Source organism: Hippoglossus stenolepis, chromosome 14 (assembly GCF_022539355.2).
Source record: "Hippoglossus stenolepis isolate QCI-W04-F060 chromosome 14, HSTE1.2, whole genome shotgun sequence".
Taxonomy (NCBI): Eukaryota; Metazoa; Chordata; class Actinopteri; order Pleuronectiformes; family Pleuronectidae; genus Hippoglossus; species Hippoglossus stenolepis.
This window is the reverse complement of record NC_061496.1, coordinates 26,345,321-26,351,026: the sequence shown is the minus strand read 5'-3', so window position 1 is coordinate 26,351,026 and position 5,706 is coordinate 26,345,321. Positions and strand designations below refer to the sequence as shown.

At 38.3% G+C, this 5,706-nt stretch overlaps 1 long non-coding RNA gene across 1 annotated transcript; it reads right to left on the bottom strand.

Annotated features, from left to right (window-relative positions):
* Nucleotides 1-491: 491 nt before the first annotated feature.
* LOC118121345 lies at nt 492-3,404 on the bottom strand. The gene is made up of 4 exons (XR_004698308.2): nt 3,295-3,404; nt 1,979-2,154; nt 1,738-1,839; nt 492-1,117 (listed from the first exon to the last, which is right to left on the bottom strand). It is a non-coding gene; the product is annotated as an uncharacterized LOC118121345 (long non-coding RNA).
* Between the last annotated feature and the right edge of the window lie 2,302 nt (nt 3,405-5,706).

The following is a 5,706-nucleotide window of genomic DNA, read 5'->3' as shown; positions in this document are numbered from 1 at the left end:
AGTTTTTCTATCTTAGCAGGGATCTCAGCGTTAGTGGAGAATAAACTCAGTTTAAGTACACTAATACTATTTTTGGAAGATAAGATTCTTATGATTTGACTGATGCAAACCATTTTAGGATAAAATCACAACAGCGGGTACAATCAACTGCATCAGTTATTTACTTTCCTGTGTACAATTTATACATTCTGCATCTTGTCTCTTTTCCCTCTACACCAACCAATTCACATCCCTGGTTAGCTCAGTGACGTGGTAGTCAAATAATGACCTCCTCCTCAACATATCTGTAACCATGGCGACTTTTATTCAAGAAACATTGTACAAAACAATGTTTTGTGGAAAAAAAGCTGCTCTCACCAACAGCATTTTTTTAAAACTAGGGTATAGACCCAGACCAACCCATTATGGCAGGTACATTTAACATAACAAGAAAATATTAAATACAAACATTGTACAAAACAAAGTTTTGTGTTTAAAAAAAACTGCTCTCAGCAATAGCTTTGTTTTTGTTTTTTTAACTTAGGGTATAGACCCAGACCAACCCATAATGGCAGGTACATTCAAAATAACACACACGAAAATATTAAATACACACTTGTCACAGCCCGGCTCAAAGATTGTGACAAGGAAGGAGATGACACGAGTGGACTGTTGCTCTTTCAGATATTTATGAACTAAATAAATGATAATCAACAACACAACGTGTGTCCAAGAACAAAAACAGAGAAGGATGCTGCAGTCAGGAGTCAGGGAGAGCCAACCTCGTCCCACAGAGAGAGCAAGAGAGACAGATGAACGTGGCAAGGCCTTTTAAAGGGCACAGCACACCTGGCCGAGGTGTGCACTGATTAACGCTGACGTCACCTCCACCTACAGCTCAGGGGAAAGAAGAACAGGGACACCTAGTGTCCAGGTGAGGGTGGAAGGGGTCGTCACACACTCAACAACAATAAATAACCCGTGTGTAGGAACCTGAGGAGTGAGGTTGGTGCAAATTGCCTCAAACAACATGGAATTTCATTACATTTTCCTTTTCATTGCAGTGATCCTATTTTTTTGAAATACTTGACTGCTTTCCAGTCTCTACTGCCACAGCAGGAGGCTGCCAGTTGGTCACCTGAAATTCAGATAAAAAACAAAAACACATAATGAATTGATGCTGATGAGGTTTGTGAAGATATTGACAAGTTACAAAAGTCAGCTCTGTGATAAACGTTTCTAAAACAGCATATAACTAAAGCTAAGTGTGTGGCACAGACGTTTCTGAAGATCTGAACTACTGCCATAACAACATATGAGAGGCTGCAGCGGATCACATTCAAAATACCCTTTTTAAACATATAACAGTTTAGAGGGTGTAATATTATGCCTGTAATAACTTGGTTTAGATAATGAGAGGTGTTCCCTAACTGATGTAAAATCTCTTAATGTGAGATCCAAACGGGAGGGCCCCATTAGAGCATCACTAGAAACATTTATGAATGTGTGTGTGTGAGATGAATTGGGCCCCATAAGTAAAAGACTAGAGGTGTGTGTGTGTTCGTTTTAGTGAGGTTCACTGGTCATAAACTATGTTCCTTCAATCAGAAGTCTACCACATCAACCAATGAGTAACCCTGAATGAAAAGCTGTATCAGAAAAGCTATATCAACACCATAATATCTTCGTAAATGAACTAGATAGTGTAGAGGTCAACATAAACAGTTTGTGATGACAGCGTCTTCATAACTCTTTTACCTGTGAGTTTGCACTGACTGTATTTGAATCTCCATGGGAGCTCGGATCAGCTTGTAATATCTGGGTCTCTACTGCCACAGCAGGAGGCTGCCAGTTGGTCACCTGAAATTCAGATAAAAAACAAGAAGTAATATTTAGTTCTGAGAGATGACATAATTATCTTTCAAAACACAGATCATAATCAATTCTATATAAATGGAGGAATACAAACATTTAGACATTAAAAATATTATTTACTCACCTTTTCATGCCATGGCCATTTTGAGTCACCATAGTTGTAGATTATTTAGGTTCCTGCCGCAATAAGCTTAACAGCAAATAGGCATAAATGTGGCTTGTCGTATGGTGCAGTTTGGAGATTTGTGGTTGTCATTAACCAATCTTCCAAGGGATCCGTCTTCTTTGGAAGCATCAATACTAAAAAGTAAGAAAACTACCCATTACACTTTGTAGGGCTACATGATTATAACCAAAATGGGTTTATGACAATTATCAATTGATTTTAGGGTCAACATATTTTGATCGCACTTTAACATTTAAATGAACAGAGCATGATTTCCACTCTCATTCACAGGGCATCTACTAGAGGCAAAAACATGAATGAAATTGATGCAAAATATTCATAGAATTGTACCTAAACAGAGCACTGCATTCACTTTCATGTTTTGCATCCGTTACAATGATGACACCCTTCACAGTGTTGCAGTTATGGATTTTTGAGTTGATGTTGGAGCAGCGGCGAAATATTGGCTCAATACAATATTCTCCTTCTTGGCCTTCATGCATTTATCGAACCGCAGTTCATGGTGTTTTTTTCAGGTGGTTTAATATTTGTGTTGCTTTGTGGAGCAGACAAGTGGCATGCACTCTTTGGATATGATTGTGGTTGTTTACGATCACTTGCCCTAAATCTGAATTACCTCAAAAACAATGGGGGGATGATTTGTTTCAAGGGACTAGCTTCTGCCTCTGATTTTTGTCTCGCTGTCTACTCTGGATTGCAGCCACAACATCCAGGAATTTTATATTCAGGCTGCCGATGCAGGATGCACACAACATATTAGTTTAGGAACTACTTGATTTTATATGCAGCGTATAAGAGTTTTCTGTTAGCAAAACCTGCATTTTAAATGTCAATATTGCAGTCGATCATGTTTATTTAATTGTGGAAGACCAAAATAATGATCACAATTAATATTTGATTAATTATGCAGCCCTCTTTTAAATAAGTTGGAGCTAGCATGTAATCATTCTCCAACAAGGATATGTATTTATAATGCACATAAGCAATATACCACTGAAAACAATGTGGTGCAATTTAATCTATTTCAACTATATTTAATGTACATATTTATGATAGAAGCCAGGCTTATGTAAACTTGCCCATACCAGGCTGCATTCATTTTACAAAAACAGCAGCTATAAGCAAGTTTTTTTTAAAGATATCTGCTTCTGACATCTATTTTAAATATTTATTTATACCACATGTACATGTTAATGAATAGTACTGAGAAATGCACAATATGCTACACCGACTGGACCAGACATGCTTCTTACCTTTGTAACTATCAATATATTTTTCTATAAAACACTGCTTGTCCCTTGAAGACAGAACCCACGATATTGCATCCTCTGCAGCCTGGATCCTCTTCCTCTTTAACATTGTGGCTCTGTGAAAATAATTTACAAATCAGACAGCAAACTCGGAAAAACAGCCTTCTCAAAACTAATCAACCAATTTCAATGAATTTAAATTCCAAGGATTTATTATCTAGGATTAGTCATCAGAACCACAGGTGTGTCCAAGAGGTTTGTGCCGATAGCATAATAGCATTCACTAGTAATCATGTAATCATGAACCCCAGCATTCAACCCGTAAAGCCATTTTTCTTATTAAAATAATACTTGTATAGCATCAACCCTGTAATGCACAATAAATATATGCCTCTTTTTTAAGGCAAACTGGAATACTGATGCTGCAGTGATGTTTAAATACTTATATTACCATAAAGGCAAACAAAAACAGCATAATAATAATAATTCATATTTAAACAGCCCATCAGCAGCAAGCTATCTGGTGCTAATATTAGCAGCTAGCGATCCGATGCTAATAATAGCAGCTAGCAATCCGATGCTAACATTAGCCAGTGATACAACACTAATATTAGCAGCTAGCAATCCAATGCTAACATTAGCAGCTAGAGATCTGGATAAAATAGTATTTTATTAATCCTCAATGGTGAAATTGTTGCACTGCAGTTGCAAGAAACTGTGGGGAGCAACAATACAATGTAATATAAACCAAGTCAAACTCAAATACAACTATTAAGCTTACCTGTTATCCATTAAGCTGCAGGCCCGGTCCACAGCACGTCATTCGATAAGCCCCGCCCACGTAACGTCTCGTTGGTGTGTATCGGCCCAAAATGGCGAAACCGGAAGTAGGGGGCGGTAGAGAGTGAACAATTTCAAACACACATTTTCACTTTTTCTTACCTTATGGGCCAAGTGAAGAAAAAGCAAGAGGGGCATGAGGGGAGGCTCCTGAGCTCATTTAAAGCAATAAACAGTGTGGGGTCCACCATTTAGGGCCCCATACCGTTGGTTTGCTCCTTGCCACTGGACCTCACAAAGTAAGAAATACGAGTGCACACACACACACACATCAAGATGAACTACGGTACTCTAGCCTTGAACCACACAGTCAATGTCCTAACTAGTTTCTTCCTTTCTCTCCTGCGTGCACACACAGACACACACACGCACACACACTAGCAGATTAAAGGACAGAGCAGCAGTAATATAGTAGATGGTCATAGCTGTCCATTGGCTGTAGATCTTTTGAGCCATCAGGGTCACAATCAAGGGCAAGTATAAGGAGCACACACAGACACGCACACACAGACATAGTCACTTCCCAGAAAATCACTTTTACTTGTTTTTTTTCGACATGCTTAATAGAATTTGCAGAAATGTATACCCTCTCTGGGGCGGCTGTGGCTGAGGGGTAGAGCGGTCGTCCTCCAACCTGAAGGTCAGCAGTTCGATCCCCAGTCTTCCCCATCTGCATGCCGAAGTGTCCTTGGGCAAGATGCTGAACCCTGAATTGCCCCTCATAGAACAACAAAGTACTGCTAATAGATGCACTGTATGAATGTGTGTGTGAATGGGTGAATGTAAAACTGTACTGTAAAGAGCTTTGAGTGGTCATCAAGACTAGAAAAGCTCTATATAAATACAAAACCATTTACCAAAACCATCTCCACACATCTTCTCCCTCTTTCTTTCACTTTCCCTTTCCGTCTCTTTGTCTCTTTCCCTCAGTAATGAGTTTAGCCTCAGTCTTGAGGGTTAACACTTGTTGTAAGTACAGACTGGAAAATGTGATTATTCTAATTATTTGTCCTCCCATTCTGCAACTCTTCAAGCTAATGGGCTGCTACTATCAGCATTCTCCTGAATCCCCTCTTCTCCTTGGCAAACAACCAAAACTATAAAACCACTACTCCCATATGTACAACCGAAGACCTTTATTAAGAGTGAACAAAACATTATAACATACCAGATTGTGTTCCATTCCTCCCCCTTTGCCTTCAGGAATTCATCTTACCACAAGGGTTCAAGTAAAAAAAATGTCTGTTATTTTTAAGATATTTTATTTTTTGTGAAAAGTTTTACGGCGAAAATGAAGGAACAGTTGAGATTTCTTCTTCCCTTTCTCTATTTTCCATTATTTCTCACTCTTTGCCCATTGGTGGCTGTGAACTGATGCCATAATGACTGGATAGCTAACATGTTAAATCAATCTATCCATATAATCAACTTAGAAATTCAAGGTTAATTTAAACAGAACATAAATAAGGTATAGAATTCCAGAAAAGTATTAAGAAATAACAGTGTTGACTAATTCTGTGTTATATAAGTTTTCATACAGATTTGTAATTTAATTTAGTTTTTGCAGATAAGTCT